Source organism: Tachypleus tridentatus, chromosome 1 (assembly GCF_004210375.1).
Source record: "Tachypleus tridentatus isolate NWPU-2018 chromosome 1, ASM421037v1, whole genome shotgun sequence".
In the NCBI taxonomy this organism is placed as follows: Eukaryota; Metazoa; Arthropoda; class Merostomata; order Xiphosura; family Limulidae; genus Tachypleus; species Tachypleus tridentatus.
The window spans coordinates 16,327,138-16,347,925 of NC_134825.1; the positions used below are offsets into that span (position 1 = coordinate 16,327,138).

Below are 20,788 nucleotides of genomic sequence, written 5' to 3' on the forward strand. Positions count from 1 at the left end.
TGTTAGTTCCATAGAACTATTGGAACACAACATGAACCTGTTAGTTCCATAGAACTATTGGAACACAACATGAACCTGTTAGTTCCATAGAACTATTGGAACATAATGTGAACCTGTTAGTTCCATAGAACTATTGGAACATAATGTGAACCTGTTAGTTCCATAGAACTATTGGAACACAACATGAACCTGTTAGTTCCATAGAACTATTGGAACACAACATGAACCTGTTAGTTCCATAGAACTATTGGAACACAACATGAACCTGTTAGTTCCATAGAACTATTGGAACACAACATGAACTTATTAGTTCCATAGAACTATTGGAACACAACATGAACTTATTAGTTCCATAGAACTATTGGAACACAACATGAACTTATTAGTTCCATAGAACTATTGGAACATAATGTGAACCTGTTAGTTCCATAGAACTATTGGAACATAATGTGAACCTGTTAGTTCCATAGAACTATTGGAACACAACGTGAACCTGTTAGTTCCATAGAACTATTAAAACACAACGTGAACTTATTAGTTCCATAGAACTATTGGAACACAACGTGAACTTATTAGTTCCATAGAACTATTGGAACACAACGTGAACCTGTTAGTTCCATAGAACTATTGGAACACAACGTGAACCTGTTAGTTCCATAGAACTATTGGAACACAACGTGAACCTGTTAGTTCCATAGAACTATTGGAACACAACGTGAACCTGTTAGTTCCATAGAACTATTGGAACACAACGTGAACCTGTTAGTTCCATAGAACTATTGGAACACAACGTGAACCTGTTAGTTCCATAGAACTATTGGAACACAACGTGAACCTGTTAGTTCCATAGAACTATTGGAACACAACGTGAACCTGTTAGTTCCATAGAACTATTGGAACACAACGTGAACCTGTTAGTTCCATAGAACTATTGGAACATAATGTGAACCTGTTAGTTCCATAGAACTATTGGAACATAAGGTGAACTTACTAGTTCCATAGAACTATTGGAACATAAGGTGAACTTACTAGTTCCATAGAACTATTGGAACACAACGTGAACCTGTTAGTTCCATAGAACTATTGGAACACAACGTGAACCTGTTAGTTCCATAGAACTATTGGAACACAACATGAACCTGTTAGTTCCATAGAACTATTGGAACACAACATGAACCTGTTAGTTCCATAGAACTATTGGAACACAACATGAACCTGTTAGTTCCATAGAACTATTGGAACACAACATGAACCTGTTAGTTCCATAGAACTATTGAAACACAACATGAACCTGTTAGTTCCATAGAACTATTGGAACATAATGTGAACCTGTTAGTTCCATAGAACTATTGGAACACAACATGAACCTGTTAGTTCCATAGAACTATTGGAACACAACATGAACCTGTTAGTTCCATAGAACTATTGGAACATAATGTGAACCTGTTAGTTCCATAGAACTATTGGAACACAACATGAACCTTACTAGTTCCATAGAACTATTGGAACATAAGGTGAACTTACAAGTTCCATAGAACTATTGGAACACAACGTGAACCTGTTAGTTCCATAGAACTATTGGAACACAACGTGAACCTGTTAGTTCCATAGAACTATTGGAACACAACGTGAACCTGTTAGTTCCATAGAACTATTGGAACATAAGGTGAACTTACAAGTTCCATAGAACTATTGGAACACAACGTGAACCTGTTAGTTCCATAGAACTATTGGAACACAACGTGAACCTGTTAGTTCCATAGAACTATTGGAACACAACGTGAACCTGTTAGTTCCATAGAACTATTGGAACACAACATGAACCTGTTAGTTCCATAGAACTATTGGAACACAACATGAACCTGTTAGTTCCATAGAACTATTGGAACACAACATGAACCTGTTAGTTCCATAGAACTATTGGAACATAATGTGAACCTGTTAGTTCCATAGAACTATTGGAACACAACATGAACCTGTTAGTTCCATAGAACTATTGGAACACAACATGAACCTGTTAGTTCCATAGAACTATTGGAACACAACATGAACCTGTTAGTTCCATAGAACTATTGGAACACAACATGAACTTATTAGTTCCATAGAACTATTGGAACACAACATGAACTTATTAGTTCCATAGAACTATTGGAACACAACATGAACTTATTAGTTCCATAGAACTATTGGAACATAATGTGAACCTGTTAGTTCCATAGAACTATTGGAACATAATGTGAACCTGTTAGTTCCATAGAACTATTGGAACACAACGTGAACCTGTTAGTTCCATAGAACTATTAAAACACAACGTGAACTTATTAGTTCCATAGAACTATTGGAACACAACATGAACTTATTAGTTCCATAGAACTATTGGAACACAACATGAACTTATTAGTTCCATAGAACTATTGGAACACAACGTGAACCTGTTAGTTCCATAGAACTATTGGAACACAACGTGAACCTGTTAGTTCCATAGAACTATTGGAACACAACGTGAACCTGTTAGTTCCATAGAACTATTGGAACACAACGTGAACCTGTTAGTTCCATAGAACTATTGGAACACAACGTGAACCTGTTAGTTCCATAGAACTATTGGAACACAACGTGAACCTGTTAGTTCCATAGAACTATTGGAACACAACGTGAACCTGTTAGTTCCATAGAACTATTGGAACACAACATGAACCTGTTAGTTCCATAGAACTATTGGAACACAACATGAACCTGTTAGTTCCATAGAACTATTGGAACATAAGGTGAATCTGTTAGTTCCATAGAACTATTGGAACACAACATGAACCTGTTAGTTCCATAGAACTATTGGAACACAACGTGAACCTGTTAGTTCCATAGAACTATTGGAACATAAGGTGAATCTGTTAGTTCCATAGAACTATTGGAACACAACGTGAACCTGTTAGTTCCATAGAACTATTGGAACACAACGTGAACCTGTTAGTTCCATAGAACTATTGGAACACAACATGAACCTGTTAGTTCCATAGAACTATTGGAACACAACATGAACCTGTTAGTTCCATAGAACTATTGGAACACAACGTGAACCTGTTAGTTCCATAGAACTATTGGAACAAAAGGTGAATCTGTTAGTTCCATAGAACTATTGGAACACAACATGAACCTGTTAGTTCCATAGAACTATTGGAACACAACATGAACCTGTTAGTTCCATAGAACTATTGGAACACAACATGAACTTATTTAGAATTCTTCTAACTCATCATTCACCCACTTTCTGTTTAGATGTCTTCATTTTTTTTAATTATTTATGCCTTAATTGATAAATTTATAATAACAATAACAGATTTGTAGTTGAAGAACAATTACATATAATCTGATGCTAAAAAACAACAGTTTCTTTAAATATCCAGCTGGCATGAGTGAATTCAATACTTTTACCAATGGTTTTATTCACTCTGAATTAAATTCAAATATTAATAAAATTAGATATTTAACTAAGAATATACAGCCAATCATAAGTGTACTCAGTTTGAAGAGTTGAATAACAAAAAGAAAGAACTTTTTCATAATTTGTCTCACTAACTGTCACAGCTAATTAAAAAAATTATTTAACAACATCTTAATTGTAATACTATAGATCAAGATCATTAGTGTTATGAAGTTTAATAAAAGAAAGTATTAGAACATTTACATCAATTAAATGAAGTTGAATTTTAATGAAATATAACATTTAAATTTTTGTTGAAATATTTTGTATTCTGTATTACACCAGGGGTCGTCTCTTTCAATAAAGTCAGCGAAGTTAGTACAAAGGAAGTGAAAAGCACTTTTTGATATACCATTAGAATATCTACTCCACTGTTAAAGTCTTGCACTTCATGTCTTCACTAAACCCTAATTAGTGAAGTTTCTGCAGTAGCAGCTTTCAATACAAGTGATTTTTGGTTTAGTGAATCCCATGATTTTTTAACATATCTTCTTCAGAAAAATTTTAATGACTGTGTAAGCATCATGTATTTTTGTTTTCACAGTATCTATTTTTTAAAACCTTGCTTCTCATTTATATTAAAAAAAATTTCATATTTGATTTTCACTGTTTTATACCACACATCTAAAGCATTCCAAAATTATTGATATTAACATTTAATAAGTGTTTAATTTGCTAACATTATTTTAAAAACTGACAATTCATTTAATTTTTTTCAGTTTTTGCAGTAGTTATATAAAACATTTATATGGTCAGAGAGAATGAGGAATCATGCAATTGGTTTTTAATAAACTAAGTAGCTAAGTTAAGTGTATATCTCCCAGTTTGTATTAATATGTTGTATTTGTAGCTAGGCCTACACTTACTTGCAGAATGTTTGTTGAAAGTTTATTTATGTAATTAGGCCTACACTTACTTGCAGAATGTTTGTTGAAAGTTTATTTGTGTAATTAGGCCTACACTTACTTGCAGAATGTTTGTTGAAAGTTTATTTATGTAATTAGGCCTACAATTTACATATAATTATATTTAAAAACATTGAGAATAACAGAAATTAATTTATTATCGTTATATGGACTTGACTTGGCTTTATTTTTACCATAATTTTTACTATCTTTGAGGATTTATAAAATGTTCATCAGCTTTAGAATCCTCCCATCACCAAAATATCAGTCTACAATTTAAATCACCTTACACTTCTAGCTAGATGATTTAGTCTAAAGAGAGGGCTTGATAAATGTTTGATGTCCACCATCAAAAAACAGGTCTTTGTTATTCATGAAATGAAACCCAATTCAGGTCCTGATAAATCATATTTATAAAATCACCAGCAAACTTGCCCTGTGTGTAATATCAGAAGTGCAAGCTCCATTCATCAAGCTTAGCTGCACTTACAGTTAAAATACATTCATAAAACCAAAATATCATCTGAAGTGTTTTTTATATAAATTTAAAAACAGAATATTTTTATTAAAAACTAAAGACAGTTTATTAATTAACACCTTTACTGCACACAACGGTACACCAATGCGTAGGAACCTATATTAAGCACAGCTACAAAATCATACCTACTGGAATACATCTTAGGTGAGTACGATGTAATTTTCTGCTAAACTTAAGATTTTTAAGTAAGGCTGCATAAAAGGAAAACTACGAGAATCTCTATCAAGTGAACTCTGTGATTAATTTTCTGGATTACAAACCACAATACAAGTATCCCAGTAACTTTGAGACAACAGATTCCTTATTAAAACATACAAGATTTATTGTAGAATATTATGCCCTTGAAATGGCAAGATTAATACTTTAAAAGCTAAATAAAACTAATCAACATTTTCCTGTATCCAAGGTCTTCATTCACCTTCCTACCTTGGACTTTCCTTTGTAGTCTTCTGGTTTATGTAAATACATTGCAGCAGCATCACCATTGAGGGATCGATAGGGTTTGGATATGTCAACAGCTGTGGAAGGAAGGACTCAAAAATGTTGGACAAATCTAAAAAAAGAACCCAAAAATGTCAAACACTACACTTTTTAATGGCTAATTTTTTGAAAAGTAGCTTTTATTATTAATTAACTTTTATTAGCTTTTTAAAATTTAAAAATTTTTATGATTATCTGTATATGAAGTATACATATATAAATATATTTTTATGTAAATTTATGTGTATTCAAGCATAACCATATAAACTGACTCATTACTTTATGTGAAGTGACTCCTTAAACCTGTTCTTTGTTGAAATGAAACACCTTTTGATGATTTAGTTCGGCATAGATTTTTGATGGCTACATCTTACGAAAAACAAATGTTTAACTAATTAATCACAGCAACATTCTTACCATATAGTGCAGTCCAAGCTTGGTTGATAACATCTAGACACACTGTTCCTGAGCTGAGATGGAACACAGAAAACATTCAGAAACTTGTATTACACTGATGAGTTACAAATTGGACATTTTTTAATATGTTATCTAGACACGCTATTTTTGAGGTAAGAGAGAACACAACAAACAACTGTGGATATGAAAATGGAAAGTAACAGGACAGTGGATATGAACATGGAATAGGAGAGTAGATAACTACTGCAACTTATAGGGTAGTGGATAGAAACATGGCAAGTACTAGGTTAGTTTTCATTGGTTTATTATTGTGCTGGAACTATGCTGTAATCTGGTGGTAGATGTGAACACGACAACAACATAGTTCTGATTGGTTGATACTTTGTTATTGTACTCATAACAAACTTGTAGATTATAAGCAATATACAAATGAGAGGATTAATTTACTATTCAGTTTTATCATATTCTAATCTTTTTACTAACTTACACTTAATACTTCATAGCTTGTAACCTAAAATATTTATTTGATATATTCTAGTTTAGAGTAATAAAAGTTTTGTTTCTTTCATTACAAGAAGTACAAAGACAGAATGAAAACACTACAGTGGCACTTGGTGAAGCTCATGCCTCCACCACACAGCTTTCAAAAAATACAAAAATGTGTCCCTTTATCCATCATTATCAACAGTAACAGACCATGTTTGGCAGAACAATGAGGAATAATATTCTACACATCTCCACCACATTTTACCAAAAATTGATCATTTTCAATTGAGTTATAGCACAAAAATAGTGTAAAAAAAATCTGTCCCCATGTTAACAGATAGTGACATTTTTTTTGGTATCCTTGTTGTGTCCTTAACCCCTCAAAAACTAATGACTTCCAAGTTGTGTCACAGTCCAAATGTATGCCAGCTTTTGTCCAAATCTATTCAACTGTTTGAAAAATCTTAATAACAAACACGTACACAGAGGTGAAAACATAACCTCTTTTTCTAGTGGTGGAAGTAGTTATCAAAATAATTTGCAGTTCAGGAAACTAGAGATATGAAAAGATATGCATATAAAGTTGTATTCTCTAGACAAAAAAAACTAGAAACAACTTGAACAAAGTCTTTAGAACTGACAGCAGTTTGAACAGTCTCACCCTGGATGGTTAAATAAATGGTATAACGCCAGATTCAAACTTTAACACAACAACTTCTAGGTGCAAAATATAAACTTACAGAATGAATTACACAATTTCCTGCCTCTCTTATGTAACTTATCATTTGTTCGATGGTTATATAATTTCATCAATATGTGAATGATAAAGTAGTTTCTTACCACTTTGTTCATTATGTTCTTAAACCAGTGACAAAAAAATGATCATAAAACCAAGTAATTTGCATGGTTCAAAAAATTCTAATTTTGAAAGTATGAAAAAGTAGTCAAAGTTCACAAACCCAATAAATAACACTTGGAAACAACCAACTACAATTCAGTTCAAATGAGCATGCAAGCAATGTATAAATAATTAATAAACAAAGTTATTAATTATATACAATTAAAAGCAGTATTAGCAGCACTTAATTTTTGGTAAATCATCTTTGATGTTTTGTCACTAATAAACTGACAAGAAATGAAAGGAGGCAAAGGCAGATCAGAAAATAATGAAAAACATATAACAAGTTAATTGTAAATCTTTTGGATTAATTAACACAACGGATATTTTTCTTTTTCTTGGACAAATAAAAAAACAAATTTTATACCTCAAACTTGACAAAATAAGAATCCAATAAAATAAAAATAACTGAGCTACTCACACCTCATCAATATTTGGATGATATATCTTGTTCATAAACCCTGTGAAGATGTTAAAAAAGTATAAGAAAGTTTTGATAAAAACACATGAAAAAGATACACACACATATTTATAAAAGTCTTTTAAATGTTCAGTTTTTGTATTAAAGACAATGTTAAAAAAAATGAAAGCAAAATATTTAGTGATATGCTTTAATTCTCTTAACATAAACACAAATAAAAGAAATGAAACATCACAATTACAAAATCAAAGGGCAGTTTAGTGAGATGCACAATGTCATAAACTATGTCAGCATAATTCATGACGATGAGAAACCCACTTGAAGTAATAATGTATTCTTAGGATGGCTACTATGGGTATTAAAACTTCAGGTTAACAAATATGACCTAAGAAGATCAAAACATTGTTCTCTACTTTATTTCAATTAAAGTTTTGATACCCGTATCAGCCATCTTGAGAATACATTTTTTAAGTCAGCATAAGTTTTGTTTTGTTTAAAAAATGTCACAGGTCAGTAGTTCACAGTGTTTTGTTCACATACCAACTGCTTTTTTTAAATTTTATTTCAGTGGACCACACAGAGATAGAGTATGTTTCCTTTTCATTATTATACAAGTTTTCCATAACCCACCTGAGAAACACAGTCACAAATGAAGTCAGTGTGAGATCTGTTAGTCTAAATAGTGCCACAAGTGAAGTTCTCCAAACTTGGTTCACATTTCAACTAAAGCATAACTTGGTTAGTTTAAAAAGTGTCACCAAAAAGTCAGAATAACTTGGTTAGTTTAAGCAATGTCATGAATCAAGTAAGGGTGGTGTATTTTATCAACAAATTAATCTTACTAATTTCTAATTCCTTTACATATTAACAATATTTAACCCTGGTACAAAGAATAATAATTATCATTGTCAATTTAACAGAAGGAACACTAACCATAAAGCCTAGTCAACTTAATACACCAAACACTAGCCATAAAGCTTGGTCAACTTAATATACCAAAAACTGACCACAAAATCTGGACAACTTAATACACCAAACACTAGCCATAAAGCTTGGTCAACTTAATATACCAAAAACTGACCACAAAGTCTGGACAACTTAATACACCAAACACTAGCCATAAAGCTTGGTCAACTTGATACACTAAACACTAACCACAAAGATTGGTCAACTTAATACACCAATCACTGACCACAAAGTCTGGACAACTTAATACACCAAACACTAGCTGTAAAGCTTGGTCAATTTAATATACTGAACACTAATCAGAAAACTTGGCCAGTGAGTCCAACTTATACCCATATTTGTAAGCTTGTAATGTAATAATTCAGTAATTCAACAATGATTAAGTAGTATTAGTCCTACTACAATGAACATGCAAAATTTGAACAATATCAATAGCTACATACCTATGGAAGGAGATTTGAATGGATATTTTTCTGGTAAATCAACTGCACTTTCCAAACCCCTGCTTCAGATGGTGCTGGAAAAACAAACAACAACATGTTATAAGGCTTTGGAATGTGTATACTTAATAAGTCAATGAACAATATAGGTGTTTCTTACCATACCAATATTAGAATGTGTGTACTTGATAGGTCACAGAACAAGACTTACTATACTAAAATTTTCTAACAATGTGCACATATGTCTACCAATCTACATTTTCTGAATTACAGACATCCATAAAAAGAAACTGTAACTATTAGTTACTGTAAGAAGAAACTGAAGCTGTTAATTAGAAAAACATCTAGTTATGCAGGGTTGTAAGAAGTTTAGTTGTTAATTACTGTAAGAAGATTACTGTTATTATTTAAACAAAGAAGCAGAGATAAGTAAGAAAAAGATTGTCAGTTAGGTAAAGGATTAGAAAGCTGTAGCAGTAAACCATAATGATAAATCATACAGTTGTCATAAATACTCTAACAAGTGTAATAATATCAGTATTTACTTGGTAAATAGAGTTAAAATGAATTGATATATTACTATTGTCATTCTATGTTCACTTTATGGGGCCAATTTCTTTAGAGTAGGTGTCTGTGACTTGTTGGTGATGCATCTGAACAATAAATAGACAGAACACAATCCATTTGTTTTAAAATAATATATTCAAAACAAGTCAAACATATGTACAAAAATTCATTACAATATTGGTTATCATACTTGTATCTAAAGCTTTTAATAATTATATTTTCTCGTGAAAGTTCACACAGGCAAGTTCAATAACTATGGAATACCCTCGGAGAAGAAAAATTATTGTTCATCTCTGCTGTTACAAAATGACTGTAAAACTAACATTAGATATTGCCTGCTATGGCTAAACTCACAATCACACAGTCTAACATCACTTTCACTATCTTAAATTTTTAATGATATCTGTATCTGCATGTATTTACAACATGAGACAAAAAAAATCTGGAAGTATTTAGCTTTCTAGTTGCAACACATAATGAAAAACTTTTGGTAGCTTCAAGTCAAATGGTGCCAACAATATTACAAAAGCCTAGTAGAACAATCAAACAACATACACAATATACAGTTTGTACAGAGTTAAATAATGAAACTTGTCACAACTATTGCTCTTAAAATAACTAACTATTAATACACTTGTTATAAAAACTAAATAAACATTAAATAACTAAATAAATTAAATTATACCCTGACACTAAACAGTTTCGTATATCCAACATTCCAGGTCATTGATCTAGTTATAGCTACAAGAAAGATTTGTAACTATTAAAATTATGTGAGTCAACTTGTTTTTGCATGTAGCGTAAATAGTAAGTTTATCTTATGTTTTACTGGAAACATTGCTAAAGCTAATTTGAGATGCACAACACAAGATTATTCTAAAATTAGATACATTTTACAATCTGTTCCCTCTATATGAATAATTACTGTTTTTAGCAGCTCACTACTAAAATGTACAGCAGGCTTGATATTTATAGTAACAAGGAGATCAAAAGTCCCAAAACAGAGAGTAAAAGCTAGATATAAGGAAGATAATTAGCAAGATACTCTTCAAAGACTCCAGAAATTATACCAAAATCTAGTAGTAATATTATGAATAATCAAGGTTGTCCAGAGGAGAAGCAGTAAACTATCAGTAATTAATAAAATTCAAAATTCACAAATGTCCTAGGATTTTGTTTACTTGCTGATAATTACCTGCAATCCAATCCAATGGCTTAGTATATTTATAATGAAACTGTATACATACACACAAAAGTTTTATCAAACTTACAACTGTCCCTAAATGGTATTTTTTAGAAATAACTTTTCTTCAAACAAAGTTGTGAGTTAAAAGTATACTGTAATATTACATAACCTCAATTTTCTTAGGTGTAATATAAACTTATTAAATAGTACTTACTTCCTTTAGGTCCATAGAACTTTACACAGAACTCATTAAGACCTCCTAAGATTGTCACTTCATGCTTTCCCTCAATACTGAAGTTAGTATGTCAAGGCCAAAGAAACACTTCATAAAACCTACATTCAACTTAATACTATATTACAATCAATATTCTTTAAAGCAGTAAAACCAATACCAAAATAATCCCAATTCATCTACAAGTTAACAAGTAAGTACAGTCATGGTTGGATCAAGGAAGTACTAATGTAGTTTCCTACATAATACCACTTAATGATATAATAAACATTTTCATATTATTTGTTTAGTTTCAACAGTTGTACAGTTACTATGCATGTAATTTTATGTATACAGTAAAGCATTCTTAAATTATGGTCTCTCTCTCTATTTCCAATGGTTCCATCCAGTAATGTATTTTAGACAAAGCTTTCTATTGCCATACAACTGATGTCCAAAACATGAAAACAGGATTTTCTTCCATGTACTTCACTTTACTAAATTATAAGGTGAAAGAGTATTGTTTTAAGGCTAATTTTGATGGTCAGTAACCTTTACCCTCATAAAGTCAAAATGTGGACAAAACTCCTTCCTTCTCTCTCTCTCTTGCTGTCTGTAAATAGGAAACATCAATTGTTTAAAGTAATTGCAAACACTAAATAATTTAACAAACATCTTCTAGTTGATTAAAATAATACTTAAATATCCACCATAATTACTTTTTGAACTTTACCTTAAAACTGATCTTAAGATTATATGTACCAAAACTCCCATAACTATACAACTACAACTTTGCTGTCATGACTTTATTCTTTTATTGTCTAATAGAATTTTAATGATGGAGTCTGAATCATCTCCCATGTTTTGTGCCATGACCAGGATCTAGGACCACCTTACTGTTATCAGACACAGCGGTGAATCCAGATAGGGTGTCTGTGTGTGTGTATTTGTTTGTATATATAAGTTGTTTTTCATTAACACATTCAGAAAAATGCCTTCCTGATCCACTATCCCAGCAGCTTGGAAGTGGAAAATGGTAAGGACTCTTAAAATCCACTAAAAAAACAAGAGAAGACAGCATGGAGGAAGAGTCTAGAGAAATGACAACACCTGAGACTGTGCAACAGATAACCATGAAACCCTATTTTTAAAACCAGACCATATTCAATAAGAGGCATGGCAGGGATCACAAGCTATCCTCTTCTACTTTACCCATGTCATCCATTGACAAGTGTGGTCTAGGAGGGGCAAACTAATGAAACAAACACATCATGAGAATAAACCTACAATGATCATGCAGAACACCCCATCTCAGCATTGCACATTTTTCTGGCCATGGAATTATAACTGTTAAGTCATCATGTTCTTACAGTGTGGCATTTGCTAGTTTAAGTATAATTGGACAGGTACCATTCACCATAGAATGGGTTCCATAAAGAAAAAAAAAAGGCATACATACCTTTGTAAAAAAGAAGTATATTTACTTAGAGGTAATTTATCCAGTCACAGTCTCATGAAAGAGTGAAGGATGGCAATAGGTAGATGATAACCTAACAAGGAAGGCACAGCTACCCAAAGCAAATAATGGAAGATGAATGTACAAGGTGTAGTCTCAGTACTGAACAGTACCTCCAATGGATGAATGGGTTGATGTGCAGGGAATAGGGAAAGTGCATGACTACAGTGAAGACACCAGGAAAGAAACAAGAAATAAGCTAACTTAATGGGTAAGGTAGGAAAGAAAAACAAATTACGAATAAGGAAGTGAAGTAAGGAAATGAAGTCATGGTAAATGAATTCAATGAAAAGAAGCCATAAAAACAATGAAGCAAATTAGATCACATACTGGACAGAAAAGATCTACTGGATATCACAGCAAAAATATGTAGAAGATGGTTAGAAATACAAAAGCTGAAAGAAATACATTACATAAGCCATTCAAATGAAGGTTAATAAAAATGATCCAGAGCCAAAACAGCCAAGAAAATCAAAGCAGCTCTGGTCAAAACAGATAATTAAGAAAGACCTGAATCTGAGTGATGTTGATGAACAAAAATTTGGAGAAAACGACTGATGGAATTAAAAGAAAAAATAACCTTGTAAATTGGATATAAACTTAAAGACAGATAGGGGAAGTTGATGTTGAACCAGAGACCAAAAATAAAATGTAACTAACTTGGAAGTGATAAAAAATGAAAACCTCACAGTGAGGAGTACCCCAGGGGAGGCAGAGACACTAAAAATTAGGAAGGCTGAAAGGTCACTCCTAGGGAAAAAGCATGTTGGGACTAGAAATTATATTAGGAAGGAGGACAAAGAACCTGGAACATGACCCACTAGGAGATACGTCAACTGTGTGGGTTCAAAAAAGCAAAGCCACTGTTTATAACAATGGGAACAAAAATAAGTGTCCCTTTAGCAAATAATATAAGCTCCCATCAAGATGATTAACACCACAAGAGGTAAAATCCCTAAACATAGGTAGAACACCAAAGAAAAGAGGTGAAAGGTAAATATTAAATAGAAGAATCAAGCTAAAATACTAGATAGGGGGATAAAATGGATATTATTAACAAGAGGTGTAAATGACATGAATCAGGAAGAAAATATGCCTAATGGTAAGCTAAAACAACAAATTAAAACCTGCATAGGGCAAGACATGTAAGTACCCACTTACAAAAGAGAGACAAAGGTCATAATGAAATAGTCACAAGAAACATGTCTAAAAAAATAACAGAGATAGGCCTAGCATATTCTGCAGTAGAGGTCTGGAAGGCAATCTATGATAAGGTGGAGGAAAACTAAACAAATCTAGGTCATATGAAAATATATTCAGCCATTACAGGAAGAAGTCAGCAATACTGGGAGCAGGTAGAGTAGACCCCAGCCCCTAGGGGCCTTCAAAAATTAAAATAAGGTTATGAAGTATAAATTATAAGCTAAACTTATTACTGATAAGAAGTATAAATTATAAATGAAACAAAATTAATGGTAAGAAATATAATCTATGAAGAAGGCTGAAAATAAAACATTCAACATAGTGAAAACCTTAAGAAAATGTGTAGTAAAATAAACATATGTATATGATATTGTGTTGAAGAAGAGATATTCAACGTACTTATCAGTTAACCCATAAACAGAGCCACAAGGAAATCTAAAATAACAGGCATTTATTAAGCCTAATCAAACAACACATTTAACCTAATTATCAATTAACCTGGAAGTAGAACTACAGGATAATTGAAAAATACTTGTTAAGTGTCATCAAACAGTACAGAACAAAGGATACAACTAAGAATAAAAATAATATCCTTAACCTAACAACAGGTATGTACAATATCAGGAGAAGTTAATGTGGACCCTGACTCAAAGGTTTCACACAAACCAAATGAATAGAAAGAAGAAGAACAAATAAATAACAACTAAAGTTAAAACAGATGTTATTTGATAACTTGGACTTGACTATGAATTTAAACCAATCTAACAAAACTTATGTTATGGAACCCAAATAACTACAGATAATAATATTAAAAATAAAATTATTCAAAAGCCATAAGAGTATAATGTGTTATCTTCCTAAAGTTAGCAAACTGTCAAAATGAATATTCCTCTAAATTCAAGGTGAGGCCCTGAAGAAGGTCAGCTTGTGGATGATTAATCTCTACTATGAAGTAGAGCCAAATATCTTCCCAAGGATTACCTGAAGCCTTTGTAAATGTGCAAATAAAACATATAACCTCCAGAGTGGTAACACTGAATTTATAATGCAAAATGAATAACTAAACACAACTGTGTTCACAGAAAAAAAGTAAAAATGTTTGTAATGAAGTAATAATTTCCATAACCAGTTAGAAATATAAAATAATTCCAGTTTGAATAACTCAACAAGTTACAAACAACACTACTGTATTATAAATAGTGAAACTTGTTGAGAAATTAATACAAAGACAAAAAAAATTACTTGAGAAGAGTACAAACTAAACATTACAACACAAGTACTAGTTTGATAGAATTGAATAGAGGATACCATATGCACCAAAAGAGTGTGTTGCATTTTGTTTAGTGGAGGGGGTTGTCACATGATGAATTGCACATGTGAGATGCATTTGAATCAGTCAAATGGGTGGGAACTTCAACACCTGAGACAAGCAAAATATTTTTTGCATATAAAGGGCAGCAGTGAACAAGAATAACTATTTATGTAAGAGGTGGTAGTGATGTACCTTATTAGAAATGAACAGTTGTTGGTTCATAAGCATTGTCAAGCAATCATAATCATAGTTTGTGAATAGTGTACAGTAAACTGAAGTTAAGCACTAAGTATGTTCAAGATCTCTTTTTCAGCAAAGTTACATAACCATCATAATCAAAATCTTTGAAAAGTGCAGAGCAAACTGAAGTTAGTTACATAACCATCATAATCAAAATTGAAAAGTATGTTCAAGATCTCTCTTTTCAGCAAAGTTACATAACCATCATAATCAAAATCTCTGAAAAGTGCAGAGCAAACTGAAGTTAGACATTAAGTATGTTCAAGATGTTTCTTTATACATCAAAGTGACATAACCATCGTAAAACCCTGCGAGTAAGGCACAGTACACTAAATATTTGTATTATTCAAATAAAAGTATTCAGATGTAGAATTAAGCAATTAGTGGCATCTTCTGATTATTTAAGTGATTAAATTCAATTAATGAATTATCACAGGTTGGCAGGGACAGTTCACATACAACAGTGGCTGCAAGCTTTCACTATAGCACCAATTAAACATCAACAACAGATAGCCTTACTAACTTTGCCATAACAAGTTTCATGGCAATGTTCTGATTATTTGAACAGTTGGAATAATTGCTAATTGTAATAACTAGAAACTGGGATATTTATTACTATTATTTTTGTGATAATTAATTTAATCATAACTTCAATTTATAAAATAATGGAGTAATTAAAACAGTAATAATTAAAAATACTAATTTTGATCAAAAGATTATTTTAATAAGCACTGATGAAGTTGGAATTTAGATTAATCAAATATTGTAATAATCAGAAACAATAACTTCTATTAATTGATTAAATCGTGTAATACAAACCTATTTAATCAATACTCAAAGATAATCAATTATACTGATTAACTGATTAAATCATTCAGCTCTATCTATAAGTAAGAAAGCAAAATAAAAACAAAACAAAAACAGATTACTGTACCTTCATAATCAAATCCTCTGAACAGGGTACATTAAACCAAAGTTAAGTATTAATCAAGAACAAGATGTCAACATAAACAAAATCATTACCCTGTTGTAATAAAATATTAACTGAATAAGACAAATTACACTGAAGTTAGACATAATACATGCACATTAAAGTTACAAATACATTACCAGCCTTATGTTCATAGAGCATATGACACTAAAGATATTACACGTGTGAAAGTTACAGATATATCACTGGCTTTATGTTCATAGTACAAATTACAGTGAACTTAAGACACAGCACATGTACATTAGTGTTACTGATACATTACCAGCCTTATGTTCCTAAGGCATATTACAGTAAATTACTGTACATATACAGGAAAAAATTAGCTACATTACCAACATTATATGCTTGTAGGGCATATGACACTAAAAGTAAGGTATTATACATGTAAATCAATGACATAGCTACATTACCAACCCTGTGATCACACACATCCATCCTGCTGTGTCCTTGGATCCACTCCAAGAGCTGACTAAGAGTTTCAGGTTCACTCCATTGTAGCATGTTACCCTAATTAACATCAAGGATATGAATACATTATACTGACAGTAAGACAGCTGTAACTATGTTTTATGAGGAAAACGTGTATTGGATACTTTTATAAGCTTCAACACTAAACAACTTTTAGTTCTATACATAAACACATATTTCAGTAAATCAAAATAACTTCACAAGAAGACAAACATAAGACACAAATCTTCAGTAATTCTAACTACCATGCAACCTTCTTTCTCTTGTACTTCAAACAGCTTCCTTATTACAACCGCAAACTTATTCACTAAACATCTATTTAGTTTAAATATTTCTTTTATAAATGAACTCTTACCTGGACCAAAACTTGTTAAATGAATTCAGTAGTCAATGTCCACATACACTATATCTGACTAGTTCTGTTATAGAGCAACTAGTAACAAACACTATATCCAACTAGTTTTATGATATAGCACTTAATAATAAACACTCTATCTTGCTAGTTTTAATATAAAACATATAGTAACAAACATCTGTATCTGGCTAGTTTTAATATATAGCATCTAGTAACAAACACTGTATATTGTCAGATTTAATATGTAGTAACAAATACTTGTAGTTTATATGCAAAAACGGCTTGTTTGGGTTGAGAAAATATTTTACATAGAAGAGCGAACAACATTTCGACCTTCTTCGGTCATCGTCAGGTTCACAAAGAAGGAGGTAACTGACCGGAAGCTGACCACGTGTTTGAAAGGGGTTGTGTAACTGTGTGTCGAAATGTAGAGGGCGGTATTAGATGTTTGAATATATAATTTTATTTATTTTATTATATTAATATAGGTATAAAGGCGTTCCTTTATATTGGTTTATTTTTTGGGTTTAAGTTGTTGTATAAGTAAGGCTTCTTTAATTTTGCGTTTGTTTATGTTTGTTTCTTTATTTAGTATTTGAGTGTTTTCTATGGTTATGTTTTGCATATAAATTTCTCAACAAGTGGGTTTCTCGACATCACTGAAATACTTGTAGTCTAATTAAGTAGATTAGATGACAATATGCATACCATAAGGTTCTATTCATCCAAGTATTACCAATAGAAACATCATTTTGTACTCTTATTCTATAGATCATCATGAACACATTCTTATTGTAACTAAACCAACTTCACTTCTTCTGAGTATTACCAATAAAAATATTTTGTACTGATGTACACAGCTTATAATTACATTATCCTAAGTTGAAAGTATTTTTAATTACAAATTAATAACAGATAGTTGTTTATTTTGGTGGATTGTGCATTATGAACTAATATTCCAAACATTTCCAAAATAAGAACTTCTAGTGAGTTCTCAGGTTGCAATAAAATGAAACGCGTGAAGGATCAAAAATATTGTTACCAAACTGAAGAAACATTGCAATATAATCTTTATAAATATGGGAATAAGGCAGGTACATTCAATTAGATGTATTTACAAGCAGGTTGGTTTTTAGTTTTACTCTAAGCAGGTAAGTTACTCTGAATGAAGTTGATATTAAGTAAGAATACATAATTTACTGATATTTCTATCTACACAGCAGTTAGGAATATATATCCAATTCGAGAAAAATACTAAAAACTGTTTTTACAATCATTTAATCTTGACCAACAGTGACTCATGAAACTAAAAAGACACTTTGTTATGAAATTCCAATGGATTCTTCAATGATTAAAAAGCTGTATATGAACAATCAATAAAAAATTCCAGTTAAGCCAGACAAAAAAAAAATATAGTTAATGATGTTTTATCTTATGTAAAAGGTCAGGCCAGTAGAAATAGCCATACTTAGTTTAACCAAGACCTAATACTCAACTGTATAACACCCATACAGTAATTTGGAACTGACATACAAGTCTATAAAACAAACACCATATTTAACTTGGAACTAAAACAAGACCCACATATTGCCTAACCTGGAACTGGCATTCAAGCTTGTAACGTCTTATTAAATGTTTCTCTTCGGTAATATATATTTTATAAACAGATGAAGTAAGGCCTAACAATAACTTTATGAATATTCAATAATAATCAGCTAACAAATGTTGAAGAAGTTCATGAATCAGAAGTTTACATTTCTTATTACCTACAAAACTTATAGAAATAAATTCCTTGTATCTGAAGTTTACATTTCTCTATCAGCTGACAAAAACTGGAAAAGTAATTTCCTTGTGTAAGTTTACATTTTTGTATCAGCTGACAAAAACTAGAAAAGTTGTTTCTTGCACAAGTTTACATTTCTGTGTCAACTAACAAAAACTGAAAAAGTAGTCCCTTGCACAAGTTTACATTTCTGTATCAGCTGGCCTGGCATGGCCTAGCGCGTTAAGGCGTGCACTTCGTAATCTGAGGGTCGCGGGTTCGCGCCCGAGTCGTGCCAAACATGCTCGCCCTCCCAGCCGTGGGGGCGTTATAATGTGACGGTCAATCCCACTTTTCGTTAGTAAAAGAGTAGCCCAGGAGTTGGCGGTGGGTGGTGATGACTAGTTGCCTTCCCTCTAGTCTTACACTGCTAAATGAGGGACGGCTAGCACAGATAGCCCTCGAGTAGCTTTGTGTGAAATTCCAAAAACAAACAAACTGTATCAGCTGACAAAAACTGGAAAAGTAATTTCCTTGTGTAAGTTTACATTTTTGTATCAGCTGACAAAAACTGGAAAAGTAATTTCTTGCACAAGTTTACATTTCTGTATCAGCTGACAAAAACTGGAAAAGTAATTTCCTTGTGTAAGTTTACATTTCTGTATCAACTAACAAAAGTTAGAAAAGTGACTTCCTTGTACAAGTTTACATTTCTGTATCAACTAACAAAAGTTAGAAAAGTGACTTCCTTGCACAAGTTTACATTTCTGTATCAACTAACAAAAGTTAGAAAAGTGACTTCCTTGCACAAGTTTACATTTCTGTATCAACTAACAAAAGTTAGAAAAGTGACTTCCTTGCATAAGTTTACATTTCTGTATCAACTAACAAAAGTTAGAAAAGTGACTTCCTTGCACAAGTTTACATTTCTGTATCAACTAACAAAAGTTAGAAAAGTGACTTCCTTGCACAAGTTTACATTTCTGTATCAACTAACAAAAGTTAGAAAAGTGACTTCCTTGCACAAGTTTACATTTCTGTATCAACTAACAAAAGTTAGAAAAGTGACTTCTTTGCATAAGTTTACATTTCTGTATCAACCGACACAACTTAAGTTCCTTGAAGTAAAAAACAAAACATATCTACAATTTCTAATTAAAACAAAGTAATGTATACATACTATACTTATTTCAGCATATGACCTAAATACACGATTTTTTGTTTAGTAATCTGCCGATGTTTTATTTTTTGAAAATGATTATACGCTACCGTGAAAACGAGGTCAACAACCAAGGTTTTCTGGGAGGGTGAACGTACCAAGCTCTTAGCGCAGTGTTTCTTATAAACTGGAGATATCTAAAGAACGATTAGGTAGGGGTAAAGCAGAACTACTACTTACGAGTCCACATACAAAAGCAATGTCACTCGTATTCACTACTCATGTACGCATACCAAACTAACTACAAAATTACCATGACAAAAATACGTTTAACTAAACATTTGGCCGACAAACGAAAGCTCTTAACCCTTGCAGCTGTTGCATCTAAACATGTGGGATGAAAGTAAAAGTTAAATAAACGCTGTGTTATAGAACAATACATAATAAACATAAACAAAACTGTCTTTCCTTCTTCACGTTGTGTTCCAAGTAAGTTACATCTTCCTTCATAACTGAAAACAAGATTTCTGCTTCGCGTAAAAATTACTTCTGACTATTTTCTGTATGGAAAAACAATAATTACAATAAGAATAAAACTCATTATCGGAACGATAATTCTAGAGAATCAGACTGGAACGGTCGGACAGAAAGAAAACGATTTATTTAAGGCAGCAAAAAAAAAGTCGTTTTTTTGAGCGGGGATCGAATACTTTCATGGTAAAGAATTGTGTCTAAATACAGCAGAATATTTAGAACGATTTAACAAAAAATATGGTAAACGTGTAC

At 31.9% G+C, this 20,788-nt stretch overlaps 1 long non-coding RNA gene across 2 annotated transcripts in view; it reads right to left on the minus strand.

The window, feature by feature from the left end:
- Nucleotides 1-11,082: 11,082 nt before the first annotated feature.
- The window catches only part of LOC143243803 (uncharacterized), a 39,033-nt gene continuing 29,327 nt past the window's right edge, over nt 11,083-20,788 (minus strand). Inside the window, exons 2-3 of one of the 2 annotated variants that reach the window (XR_013024767.1) lie at nt 16,673-16,765; nt 11,083-11,609 (exon numbers count right to left, since the gene is read on the minus strand). This is a non-coding gene — a long non-coding RNA (uncharacterized LOC143243803). Of the gene's footprint in view, nt 11,610-16,668; nt 16,766-20,788 lie in introns of both variants that reach the window. The other variant, XR_013024766.1, reaches the window with a different exon arrangement.